Below are 14551 nucleotides of genomic sequence, written 5' to 3'. Positions count from 1 at the left end.
GAAAAGGGCTTGCAACTTCCTCGGTCTGAGTATCTCTTTTCTCCCACTTTTGCCGCGTTTTCAACCCGCGGGCTCTGCGCTTCCTTGCAGTTATAAGCTTACGCAAACGCGCGCATCAATCCACACCACGGTGGAATGACGTGCCTTTGGTGTTTAAAATACACTTTTAGGGAGTTTGTCAGTTCCGTGAAATAGAAGGTGACAGTGCAGTAAACACGGATTTTGCCAAGAACGATCTGCACGTGGGGAACGGCTGTGGTAGCAGATGCGTGGCTTTTCACATTCGCCAGGAGCCAATGGGGAAAATTTAGTCAGTGGTGTGGGTGAACGATGCTCAAAATCATTAATGCCCTTTCTGAGAATGCAGGCGTACCCCACAAACACCTGCTCTTCCCATATTAATGGAAGGGAAGGGAGGTGTGCAGAATTCCCACAACGTTCCAGTTCGGGTTTTATTAATGGGAAAATGCAAAACAGAATATGAAAGGAGATGATTTGTGGTTCAATCAGCTTGTCATCTTTTGCACAGTTAGGCACACATAGTAAGTCAGCGTCTGTGTAGTGGCTTATCCTGCCATCTTATCTACCTTTACTCAAGCTGGTCTACTCAGAGGTCCTGAACTTCAACTCCCAGAATTCCCAAATATCCTCATGGCTAATAGCTGATCTTGCCTAGCTTTTCCCTCATCTGAGTGGCATGTCCGGTTATTACCTTTCTGGTCTCTTCTGGAAAAGGCTGGGAATTATCTTTTGCGTGATTAGGGTTTGCAAAAGGGGAAATAGAAGAAAGAGAAATGGATAAAATGGATGGGCAGATTAATAGAATGTCCTTGGATTAGCTATGAGTTGCTGGGGTCAGATTAAGATGCCATTTATTCTTCTTGTCTCCAAGAAGTACCAAATCCCATTGCCTGCAGACCACTGTATATTCTGCATAACATTATCTCAACCATGAGAGGTATATATCTTTGAATACAATTGGACCTATTCGGAGAAACTGTTATGACTGTATTTCCTGCAACTGTTTGTTGTAGTTATTAATGACTGATTACTTTATTTTGACTGTTGTGTTGCTTTCTATGTCAGTTGTTACATGGTTTAATTTGATTGAATACAGATTAATTGATTTGAACGCTGCATCTTAATTGTTTTCTTTATGCTGTTTCTCAAGTGAAGACATGTTTGCACTGAATTTTTTTCCGCTCTTCATATTCAGAAACACTAGATGTCGCTGCTTTGCTGGAAGCTGGATCTGAAGGATTGTGGAGGGGGTATATCTTGTGCTCTTAGATCTTCATAAACTTCACAACAGGCTTTCAGCACATATGCTTCTTACTGTACCCTTCCTACTATTAATAATTTGACCCCTTATTCAAAAAAGGATTGTAATTTGCCTTCCACTCATGTTGAGACAATTTAGATCTATATTTCAAAGCAAAAATAACTTGAGAGAAATAATCACATTTAAGAATTCTCCAAAAGAACTGGTTCATACTATTAGATCTGAAGGAGGCTTTGCCTCTTCACTAGTTCAAAGAAATGCGAAATGAAGCACAGTTACAATTCTTTACACATAGTATTTAATTTTTACACATAGTATTTTTCTTTTTTACATTCCAAAAATAAATGTCAGAGAATGACAAGACCGTCATCAACACTGTTTGTTAAATGTTGAGTTGCTATTGTGATTTTGGACCAGAATTTTTTAAAAAATGGTTAATTAAGTTCAGGTTCTAGTCTGGACATAAGGGAATTTCTTTCTTTCTTTCTTTCTTTCTTTCTTTCTTTCCTTCCCTTCCTTCCTTCCTTCCTTCCTTCCTTCCTTCCTTCCTTCCTTCCTTCCTTCGTTTTGTTCCTTCCCCACCCCCTCACCCCCGGTTTTGGGTAATACAGTACAAGGATTTGCCTTGTGTTAACCATTAAACCATTGATACAACCGGCCCCAAATTGTCTGTTTTGATTTATCTTGGATTAAGTCATGTTATTGGCCATGCTCATTTCCTGTTTCTTGATTATTTTAATAGGAGATATCTGGGATTTATTGGTTTCAGAAGATTCTACCACTATCAGACTCCCAATTGCAGTGAATGACACCATTCATTATCATGTTGAAGAGCCATTGATAGTTAACATTTTATATTACAAAAACTCCTGGAAGAAAAATCTAAGCTGGAGGTACATAACCTAATTTACAATCACGAGCTATATAATACTCGTTGTATTATAGCTTTAAGATTCATAAAATCTAGATTTTATGGTTGTTCTAATGGGAGAAACACTTTATTTTACAGCACAGTTTTTGAAGAGCAGTGGTGTTAATATTTCTCCTGGTTTTAATGTCTTCTGCAGATGCAGTCAAATTATGTAGTTACATTCTGATAAAAACTAATAATTGCAGCATCCAACTTCCAGACTATCAAAATCTGTATTAAATGCATTTCTTTTTTTAAATTGTCCACTGCAGTAGTTCTCAATCTTGGCAGCTTTAAGATGTGAACTCCATGCATCTTAAAGCTGCCAAGATTGAAAAACATTCATCTGCTAGGTTGCATATTAGTCACGCTAGTTCAATTGTTGAAGAATTGTCTGACTTCAAAATGTATATTGGTCTTGTTTTAAAAAGTTACACTAGCCTTCAGTCCCTGGCATGAGAATTGCAGTCTCAAAAGTATCTACGAATATTAGATTGGGCAGATTTAAAACTTATGCTAAATTAACTGGATGCAGCCTCTCCATGGCTTACAGTATTAAGCTGAACTAATAAAGAAAATTTGTGGTGGTGCTAATCATATAATTCCCCAATATACAGCATTGTTATTTATAGTGCATAACAGATGTCTTCATTTTATTAGCTTAATGGCTTAATGAATTGGGTGTACAGTCTGCATATCATTTGACAAGCTTTGTGTCCCATACTCTTACTTTCAAGGCTTTGGAAACAGGATAATTTCTGAGGCATAATGAAAGTGAGAACTATTTTTTTAGCAGAAGATTGTATTTGAAGTCTGAGAAATGATCTTTGACACTAGAAAATACCACTTCAGTTGATTTTCGTATTTGAACAATATCCAACATCCTAATCACCATTCTGATTAAGTTCAGGATTAAAAATATATGCCCATCTTGATATAGAGGATTTATTAGAATATTTGTTCTCCAAAACAAAACTGCAAAAGATTATCAGTTGATTCCTTGAACTACAGGGAGTCCTCAACTTACAACAATTCATTTAGGGATCATTCAAAGTTACAAAGGTGCTGAAAAGGGCTCCGTATCCCCATAGTCACATGATTAAAATTCAGATGCTTGGCAACTGCTTCATATTTATGACAGTTGCAGCATCCCAGGGTCATGTGATCCTCTTTTGCGACCTGGCAAGCATAGTCAATGGGGAAACCAGATTCACTTAACAGCCATGTCGCTAAATTAGCAACTGCAGATGTTCACTTAACAATTGTGGCAAGAAAGGTTGTAAAATGGAGCAAAACCCACTTAACAAATGTTTCACTTAGCAACATAAATTTTGGACTCAATTGTGGTCCTAAGTTGAGGAGTACCTGTATTTTCTCATTTATCAAGACTGGATTCCAAAAGAAAAATTTAATCCCTCTTTTACTGTTTTTGTTAATGTTTGAATCCTGAAGTTGAGAGCACATTTTCTCCCTGGTTCTCACAGATAGATCCAGCACAATTTTGTACTCATTCACAGTGCTGAAGATCAACCATAATCATTTTAGTTTTGTATCACATTTCCTCTGCAAAACAGGGCAACAGAGTTGTTTCTTGCAAAGTTGAATATTGAATGTAAACTCTAAGTGTATTACGGAAAGATGGCGAACAATTGCAGTTATTAGACTTAGAATGTAAATGATAGCAATGAGCTACAATTAGCTGTTGTTTCCTCCAAATGACATATGGACTCAGAAGCTGAAACATGTCGTTTGTTTGTAGTTTTCACAACCTAACCCAAACACTGGGAAATTTTGGAAAGGTTTAGAGCCGTGATGGCATGTGTGCCGGAAGTGGCATGTAGAGCCATCTCTGCAGGCATGAGAGCCATTGCCCCAGCTCAATTCCACTTTGCATGCGCATGCACCTCCTGCCAGCTAGCTGATTTTTGCGTATCTGCGCACATATGTGAGGGGCGGGGTGCATGCAGGAGACGCATGCACATGTGCAGGGAGGTGGGAGCGCAGGGGGGGTCATGCACGCATGCGCAGGGGGGAGGGGGGTCACACACGCATTGCATTATGGGTGCAGGCATGCACTTTTAGCATGCAATGACAAAAAGGTTAGCCATTACTGGTTTAGGTATTCATTTGGAAATCAAGACAAATTTAGAATTCAAGATAGAACTATCCAGTTCAACTCTCTTTTTTATTTTATGAGAAGGAATTAGAGTCCCATGCAGATTGGACTGGACTTGGTTTTCAAAGGTTCTCTTTGAAATGGGGGAAAATATAAATAAATTACGATCAGATGTGAGTCACCAATATCTGGTAGTTTAATCGCCCCTTTCTTCCCATAGAGCAGGAGTGTCAAATTCGTGTCGTCATGGCGTGGTCACGTGACATATCGGGACTTCCCCCCCCTTTGCTAAACCAGGTGTGGGCGGGGCCAGCACATGAAACATCAGGCCCACGGGCCATGAGTTTGAGACCCCTGCCATAGAGTGTCTGTAACTCTAAGTAACTTGCTTAATTCAGTCTACTCAAACCAGAAGGCCATGCTGGTTAAAGATTATGGGTGCTGAAGTCTGAGGAAGCAACGACTAGGTCAAGGAAAACTGGCTTAGCTATATTATTGTTTTTAAATCTATAGCATGTAATTTTATTCAGTCTAAAGCATCAACTGAATACAGCATAATGTCAACTCAGAATATTTCTATGGTCTTTTTAGAGTTGCCAACAGAAAGGGAGGGGAGAGCAGTGCAGTAGCTTGCAAAACCAAAACTGCATTCCATAAATGTTTTCATAGATAATAACTAGGTAACTGAAATTTCTGCCACGTAAAATTCTAACTGGAGAGCATGATTGATGACTCTTGGATATGGATGCGTCCCATTAGAGAATATGAATTACGATACACCCAGGGGGTGGGGGGAAAACCAGGATCAAGGGTAACAATGAATTATGTGTCTCAGAGTCGGCTACACCCAGGCGGTGCCGGACGTGTTAACTTCCAATAAATCCTTTTGAAGTTTTGGAAGTTTGGCTCGAGACTCATAATTTAAATGGGGGTAGCTGCCAGAATCCTGAGACATAACATATTGATGGTATAGGATTAGCAGCAACTTATTAGCTATGGAGTGCATCTCCTACCACCTACATTGTTCTCTGATGCATGTCCTGAAGATAGACGAGAAGATGTTCTAAAGGAGAAAATTAAACGATTGTAGTCTCCAATTACACAGGATTAGATTCTGCCCGGAAGATGGCATTATATTGACTCACGTATTATCCAACTACTGCAATGGGAAAATCATCCTGAGGTCTTGTACACAGCTATGTCACTAACTTTTAAAGAAAAAACCCTTAGGATGGATGTTGTCTTTGTCTTATTCACTTCCTATCATGGAGGTAGATGCTTAAATTTAGCTGTTCTTGTTTCGAAGGCATTTCCCTTTTTCTCCTGACAGAAAGTCTTGCTATATAAACTTTGGACATTTTGATGTTGCTGGCAATGATACAGTTAGGGTCAGGGATGTGTTGGTTTTTATTGGCAATTTGTAGCCCCTGTTAAGCAGGCTTCAGAAAGCCTTCTGGTCATTCAGCATTGCCTTTTGTGGCTATTTTGACTTCAGCTGGATGAGAAGCTTCCACAGGAAGAAATGGAAAAGCAGCTGTGGAAGAATTCTTTTCTGAATCTTCAAGGATGCACTATTGAGTTATTCCTGAAAGGGCATGCACAAGATTACATAGGAAGAAAAATATGCCAGCTGTGTTATGATCTTCTAGCCTGGGTCTTGTCTCCATGGCTGAAGCTCATCCACCATGAAATTAATTTTTAAATTTTTAAAATTTGTTTTCAGCCCTTCGGATTAAAAAGAAGATAAAAGGGCAGTGTTGTATTTAATCTGTTATGATTGGAAGGACTGGCTGAAGATATCCATTAATAAAATAACTATTTGTATTCTTGTGTACAGGTAATGTGCACAATGACTGTAAACATAAGAACTGTGAAGAAGGTGGCAATAAAAGTTTGGATAATGGTCAGCGAAAACAAATGTTTATTAATAAGCTTTTTCTTCAGACAGCTCAATGTACAGAGATGGAAGCTTATTAAACCATGAGCACTTCAGAGAACATTACTAATCAAAGAAGCATCTGGACTGAAACTAGAAATAGGTCAATGGTGGGATTCAAATTTTTTTACTACAGGTTCTGTGGGCATGGCTTGGTCGGTGTGGCAGGGGAAGGATACTGCAAAATCCCCATTCCCTCCCCACCCCACTAACCTGCTTTCCAGCTCTGTTCTCCTGTGCAGGGCAACAAAAGAAGACCCATCCGGTTAGCTGGGACTCGGGGGGCAGAGAATAGATGGGGGCGGGGCCAGTCAGAGGTGGTATTTGCCAGTTCTCTGAACTATTCAAAATTTCCACTACGGGTTCTCCAGAACTGGCCAGAACCTGCTGAATACCACCTCTGAAATAGGTAAAGTCTATCAAAATGGAAGCTCCCTGATAGGTTTTCCTAGATGGTCTTCAAAGCTGTAGTGAAAAGACATGAAAATCTTTCCAATTTGTCAAGAGCTTGAGCTTTTTATGATGTGCTGAGGCAGCTTAGTTTCCCATTTTAACTTTAGACTGTGCACCAGAACAGCACATGAGCTACCCTCAGTATAATACAATTTGATAATCACTTTATAGAACAATTGCCAGATGTCTTCCTGATCCTGAGTAAAACCTGGCTGCCAATGTATTTTGTACTGCTGTTCCTTGAATAATTAAAGATGTATGTTGGGAACTCCCTCTAGTGAGAATGTCCTTTCAGTAAAAGAACAGAAGGCTTATGGGGTTTCATATTACATACTTAATTTACAAATGTACTAACAGAACATAATGAAATTATAAAGACCATGTTGTCAGCCAAAGAAGCCTCCTTAACTGGATAAGTTCTACAATCCTGTAAGCTTATTTTTATTGATTGATTGATTGATTGATTTGATTTGATTTGATTTGATTTGTCAATCACTTACAAGATAATAGGTATAAGTATATACATAGTTATGAATACATGAAATGGATACATACAAGAAAAATAAAAGAAACATTAGGACAGGGACGGTAGGCACGTTGGTGTGCTTATGCATGCCCCCTACAGACCTCTTAGGAAAGGGGTGAGGTCAATAGTAGACAGTTTAAGGTTAAAGTTTTTGGGGTTTGGGGAAGAACCTACAGAGTCAGGTAGAGTATTCCAGACATTGACCACTCTGTTGCTGAAGTCATATTTCCTGCAATCAAGTTTGGTGCAATTAACCTTGAGTTTGTATCTATTGTGTGCTCTTGTGTTGTTATGGTTGAAGCTGAAGTATTCATTGACAGGTAAGTCATTGCAATGTATGATTTTATATACCAAACCGAAGACGGCGTAATTCAAGGTCTAGAATTCAAGGTCTAAAGTTTTCTAGGTCTAGAATTTCAAGTCTGGTGGCATAAAGTATTCTATAACGAGTAGAGGAGTGGAGAACTCTTCTTGTGAAATATTTCTGGACTTTCTTAACTGTGCTAATATCAGATACGTAATGTGGGTTCCAGACTGATGAGCTGTATTTGAGTATTGGACTAGCAAATGTTTTGTATGCTCTAGTTAGTAGTGTGATATTACCAGAGAAAAAGCTACGTAGGATTAGGTTAACAACTCTTAATGCCTTTTTGGCTATGTAGTTACAGTGGGCTCTAGCACTTAGATTATTAGAGATGAGTATTCCAAAGTCCTTTACAGAGCTTGGATCATCAACAAGGTCTTAACTATTCAGCTTATATTTTATTTTCTGATTTTTTTTTGCCAATATGTAAGACAGAGCATTTATTTGTTGAGATTTGAATTTGCCATTTGACCATTCTGATACATAGTCAAGACCTTTTTGAAGAGTAGCAGTATTATCTGTGGTATTGAACAGCTTTACATCATCAGTGAAGAGAACACAGTTGCTCTTAATATGATCAAAGAAGTCATTTATGTAGAGTATGAAGAGTGTTGGTCCTAGAATACTGCCTTGGGGGACACCACTGTTGACAGGTATAGAATTTGATAGGACACTCCCAATTTTGACCATTTGTTGTCTGTTTGACAGGAATGCTTCTATCCAGCTATGCAGTTGTCCAGAGATACCATAAGATTTTAGTTTTAGGAAAAGTTTGTCGTGTACCACTAAATCAAAGGCTTTACAGAAGTCTATGTAGATTGCATCTATTGTTTTGCCCTGATCAAGTTGTGTAGTCCATATGTTTTTGCAGTGTAAGAGTTGCAGATTACAGGATAGTTTTTTTCTGAAACCAAATTGTTTATTAGAGAATAGGTTGTTTGTCTCTAAGTGGAGGATAATGGATTGGTTAATAATTGATTCCATGACTTTACAGGTGACACAGCATAAGGAGATTGGTCTGTAATTTTCAACTAGGCTGGGGTCTCCCTTTTTGAAGATGGGGATGACCGTGGCTTGTAACCATAGGTTACAAGAAGCTGATCCTGAAAGATTTTTCAAAGATTATGCTTAGAGGTTCTGCTATGACAGTGGATAGCTTTTTTAAGAAGTAGGCACATATTCCGTCCAGTCCAATAGATAGAGGTGGTTTTAGATTGCATAATGCTTTTTCAACATTGTCTTCTGTAAAATCGATATGTATTAGATCATTGTAGTTTTCTGTGGTTCGACTAGGAAATACTGGGCATGATTCATTGCTGTTTACAAATACTGAGCCAAAGAATGCGTTAAAGATGTTGGCTTTAATGGTGTTGTCGTTATAGTCTTTACCATTAGGTCCTATCAGGGGTGGGATGGACCTTGAGTCTTTTAGTTTGTTGTTTACAAAATTGTAAAAAGCGCAGGTGGAATTGGTGCGTAGAATTATCACATCTTGTTTAATGTGATAATTGGTGCATTCAGACTTTATCTGGTGGCATAAATTTTTGTATTGGCTTTTGAAATTGGCAACGTGACCAGATTTGTTTTTCCACCAGAGTGATCTCTTTTTGGATTGAAGTTTCCTTATTGTTAATTATTACAATTAATAATAATTATGGTTTTTGTTTTTTTTTTGATTTGAGAGTTGTTGTTGGTACATATAGTTTGATGACTCTTTTGACTTCAAGTAAAAAAATATGTTGTAATGGTCTTCAACAGTATTGCATCCAGTGAATAGAGATTGCCAATCAAGGGATGAGAGATCGTTGTCTATACAATCATAGTTGCCTTTTTTGAAGTTATAATTGGGGATTACATCATTGTGATGATTTTTGTGTGGGAGTATGTTGAGACAAAAGTCCATCATATTGTGGTCACTGTTGGAAAAGGGTTCTTTAGTTTGTATTCCATAAATTAAATTCAAACTATTGCAGTTGAGATCGAGGCAATTGTTTTGTCTAATATTGTTGGTTACTAGTTGTTCCAGATTTGTAACAGCATTGTAGAAGGTTGTGTGTATGGGTTCAGTTGTACATTTGTTTAGGGTCCAGTCAGTATGAGGTAGATTGAAGTCACCAAGAAAGATAAAAGCGTGTGAGCAGGATGTTGCCCATGTTAGTAGTGAATTTAGCTTGTTTACATGTTCGATGTCATAATCAGGTGCTCTGTAACATAGTAGTAATCGAAATGTGATATTTAAGGATAGTTCACAGATGATGGTCTCAGGAAGAGCAAGCTCCTGGGTAACTTGGATGTTTTTTAGATGTAAGGACTTTTTATAGAAGATAGCAACACCTTAATTTTATCAAACTCCACTGAAAAACTCTTGTTTGCGATTATAATATTAAAACTCACTCTAAACTGTACACCATGACTTAAGGGTGGGGTTTTTTTGCCTCAGTTTCTTGCTTAATTTATGAGCAATGAAGACCAAAGAGTGCTTTAAATATTGCTGTTGTCGATTTTTCCTTTCCAGAACTAATCTGTTCCAAACACCAACTGCAATGCTGCAAACACCATTTCATTTCAAGTATTTATTTCTTTTACCTTTAGCATTTTTACCTTGCTTTTTATTTAAAAACCAAAAGCTTCTAAATTAAGGAATGGGGAGAGAGAAGGAAATAAAACAGTTTTAAAGGTCCATACACAGGTTTCTTTTTTCGAGGAGAGCTGTGTGGCTATAAGTTGGAATAGCTGGATATAAGTGGACTGGAGGCTATATCACACATGTCCCAGGGCAGAAGTCAGAGCAACAGGATCTAGCCTTTCTAAAACACCACTTCAGACATTATACTTGTGTTAAGTTAGGCCCTAGAGAACCAGTTTGGTATAGTGGTTAAGACATCAGGTTACAAACCAGGAGATTGGGAGTTTTAGTCTCTCCTTTGGCATAAAGCCAAACCCTAGGAAGGAGGCAATGGCCAACCACTTTTGAAAAATCTTGCTGAGAAAATTTCAGGAACTTATCTGGACAGTCTCTGAGAATCAGACACGGTTGAATGGGAGGGGAAAAAAGTTAGATCCAGGCAATAAGATCATGTGCCCATGAAAAACAATTTAGAAGAATTCCTCTGTACCATTCCATCTCCCTACTGCAATCCTTTAGACAACTGTAAACTATTGTAATTAAGTTCCTTAGGAACTTTAAAAAGAGGAAAACCAGAAGATACTTAGGTTTAGCTAACTCTGTCTAATGAATAGAATAACAGAGTTGGAAGGGACCTTGGAGGTCTTCTAGTCCAATCCCCTGCTTAGGCAGGAAACCCTACACCACGTCAGACAAATGGTTGTCCTATCTCTTCTTAAAAATTTCCAGTGTTGGAGCACTCACATTTTCTGGTGGCAGGTTGTTCCATTGATTAATTGTTCTAACTGTCAGGAAAATTCTCCTTAGTTCTAGGTTGCTTCTCTCCTTGATTAGTTTCCACCCATTGCTTCTTGTCCTGCCCTCAGGAGCTTTGGAGAATAGCTTGACTCCCTCTTCTTTGTGGCAGCCTCTGAGATTTCAGAAGACTGCTATCTTGTCACCCCAGTCCTTCTTGGAATGGAATCTAATGGAATTTCACTAAAGTCTACCCTTAGCTCTCCATTGTCCCACCAGTTACAACTGTAAATCCACTCCACTGGTGGATTTTGGACTATAACTCAAATGGGTAGGTAGGCAAGTTGCCTTTCAGAGAACAATTTCCACTGATGTTAAAGAATATCTGCAATTCAAATGGCATATTAAATGAAGGCATCATGAGGATGAACTTTCAGAGCAATGAGATGGCAGGCTGAAAGCATAGATCTTTTTCACAATAACACTGCATTTCTGGATGCATGATTTGAGGTATAGGTGGTGACTGTCCTACTTTGCAAAGAATAGGTGCCATTAGTTAATTCAAAGGACTGTCAAACAACACTCTTCTTTTTTCAAAGAGTTTTTGTTTCAAATTTGACTTATGTATGAAAAGAAGAAAGCATAAAAAGGAAGAATCACATTCTTGACATTGCTCTTTGTGGATACTTGACAGTTTTCCTGATCACAGTTTTCCCTATTTTGCTTATATTATTTAACTTATGCCTACATCTTATACATATGCAATTTGTATATAAACGGCCTCCTTGATTCCTATTTTTCTTTTAGGGTGATCAGTACAAGAGACCTGTTGTCACTTTAGTGATCAAGTCTACTCAAAGAAATTGGAGATTAGATTTGTTCCTTGAAATGTTGCAGCTCAAGAATTGGCAGATGTTGGAAAATCTTGTTGGGGTTTGGAACTAAACAAGATCAGTTAGTTGGGTTGGGTTGGTGCAGCCACAAGCTGTTTTAATGAGTACGCCAGTTGTGAGAAGTCCCAGTTGTGTGGGCTTCAGTCCCCAGAATCACCAGCCCTCACAACCAGTTATGAACATTCTGACATTTCACACATCTAGAGAACAACTGTAGAAATCCTTCCCCCAACATTTTATTTATTGAAATTGGCAGCAGCTCTCCAGCATCTCAGGCAAAAATCTTTTCCAATCAGTGTTACCTAATCTTTTGAATAACAGATACTGAACATTGTATATGCATGATGGGTTCCTATCCTAAAGGAACTAGCCTTTTGCAATTTATCACACCATGTCCAGAACTGAACAATTAGTTCCTGAGTATTCAGAACTTCTTTCATCTGCCTTCAATCGATGACCTGTATACTGCACAAGTCAAAAAGAGGGCTGTGAAAATATTTACAGACCCCTCACATCCTGGACATAAACTGTTTCAACTCCTTCCCTCAAAACAACACTATAGAGCACTGCACATAGAACAACTAGACACAAGGAGAGTTTTTCCCCGAACACCATCACTCTGCTAAACAAATAATTCCTTCAACACTGTTCAACTATTACAAAGTCTGCACTACTATTACTGTTAATCTTCTCATCACTCCTTATCACCCATCCCCTCCCACTTGTGACTGTAGGACTGTAACTTTGTCGCTTGTATCCTTACGATTTATATTGACTGTTTCCTAGTATGATTTGATTGCTGATTGTGCCCTATGACTATCATTAAGTGTTTTACGTTATGATTCTTGATTCTTAACAAATGTATCTTTTATATATACTGAGAGCATTTAAACCAAGACAAGTTCCCTGTGTGTCCAATCACACTTGGCCAATAAAGTATTCTATTCTGAGAGTTAACATAATTATTGCAATATTGTCTTACATCCATAACTCTTCATTGGCTCCTAATTTGAAATGAGTCATCTTGGGAAAATTACTGTAAGATTTTTCAAGTTAACAGGAGATGGCTTGTTGAGGATGTATGTAAATATATAAGAAAGTTATAATGAGGAAGCTTTTAAAAGCTTTTTATACTAAATCATCTAATGGGGGAAAAAACCAGCGCACTTCGTAAATATAGCAAATTGGATGTAAGTAATGCACATTTCAGGAAAGCTGCAGAAAGCATCAGAACTACAGTACCAATTTGTGACAACATTGAGCTTTTAAAGAAAGAGGCAAATAAAATAATAATATAGGAGCTACATCTAGATTGAGCACTTTAGCAGCTGTGCCCCTGAAAGCATAAAAAATCTTTGAAGGAGGACTTGGTGATGAGCCCCAGATGCTCAGCCCCCAGCCAAATGTAATTTTCCTTCATTTGCCTATCAAATATCTCCTAAATTCATTTAAATGTCTCCGGGCTGGATGTCCAGGAAAATGTCACCCATATTAGAGGAGAGGGATCTAACTCTGGGGTTAAAGATTTTTATTATGTGCTCTGAAAAAGGGATGATGTCCAACCGCATCCAAGGGCATAATTATATTCTATGTTCTTTCCTCTTCTAGCTCTGTGGGAAGCATGTGATCTGGAAGAAAATTAAAACTTATTTGTCCAGGCTTAATCAGATACAAGATGTCTTTAAAGATGGAAGCTGACAGCAATGGCTTTAAACTACTGCCATGCATATTCAGCACCAGAATTGGGATATAATCCAGGATATATCATATAATTCTTCTGACTCTATCCTGATTTGGGCCTGGGCTTTTATAGATTTTGCTGTCTTTCTCCATCTTTCCAACCATATGGAATTGTTCCAGACAGGACTTAATTCTAGGTAATGTGGATCCCTGACCTGCCAAATCCAAGTTATTTTATTTTGAAGATGCTCTTATATTTTAAGACTAAATATATAATATTTGCAATTGTAAAATTGCCTGTTTTTGGTCCTAAGCCAACCATCCCATTTCTAGACAGAAGCATCTAGATAAATTTCAGTGGTGAAGATAAAGTTATTATAAGATGGTACATGGAATGGATTTCAGAATAAACTTATTTCTCGTGGGAGGTTAAAAGAATTATGAACAAAGAAACTGTTCTTAACCCATTAAATGTATACCAAAGCTAGAGATTGTTTCTTGACAATTAGATATGCATTGTAATGCAATAAAATATTAATAGCATATTATTATTATTATTTTACAATACTGTACTTTTTTGTAGCAGTTAAGGCACCAGGCTAAAAACTAGGAGACTGTGAGTTCTAGTCCCATCTTAGGCACAAAGCCAGCTGCATAACCTTGGACCAGTCCCCTTTTCTCACCCCCTAGGAAAAAGTTATAGCAAGCATTTTTGAAATCTTGCTAAGAAAACTACAGGACAAGTCATGACGTCAACAGAAGTTTTAAAACCTTAAAAGTGAAAAATGTGTCTACTCATGTATGGACACATTTGTGTGATGTTTGCTTTGGTAAAAGTTAAACTCTTGCTGGGTGAAAAAATATTTGCTTTTATCAATCCTAAATTTCTTAGCTCTACCAAATGAGCTAAAATTCAATTATTGTGATTTCCCGCATCTTCCTTACAGTGAAAAAGGTTGCTTTAGGATTGAGCACACATTTCTCTGGAAGGGTTCAAACCTTCCTTCCTTCCTTCCTTCCTTCCTTCCTT

The sequence above is a fragment of the Pseudonaja textilis genome, chromosome 3 (genome assembly GCF_049901715.1).
Source record: "Pseudonaja textilis isolate UNSWEBS1 chromosome 3, rPseTex1.2, whole genome shotgun sequence".
Classification (NCBI taxonomy): Eukaryota; Metazoa; Chordata; class Lepidosauria; order Squamata; family Elapidae; genus Pseudonaja; species Pseudonaja textilis.
The sequence above is the reverse complement of the archived record's forward strand: the minus strand, read 5'-3'. Positions refer to the sequence as shown.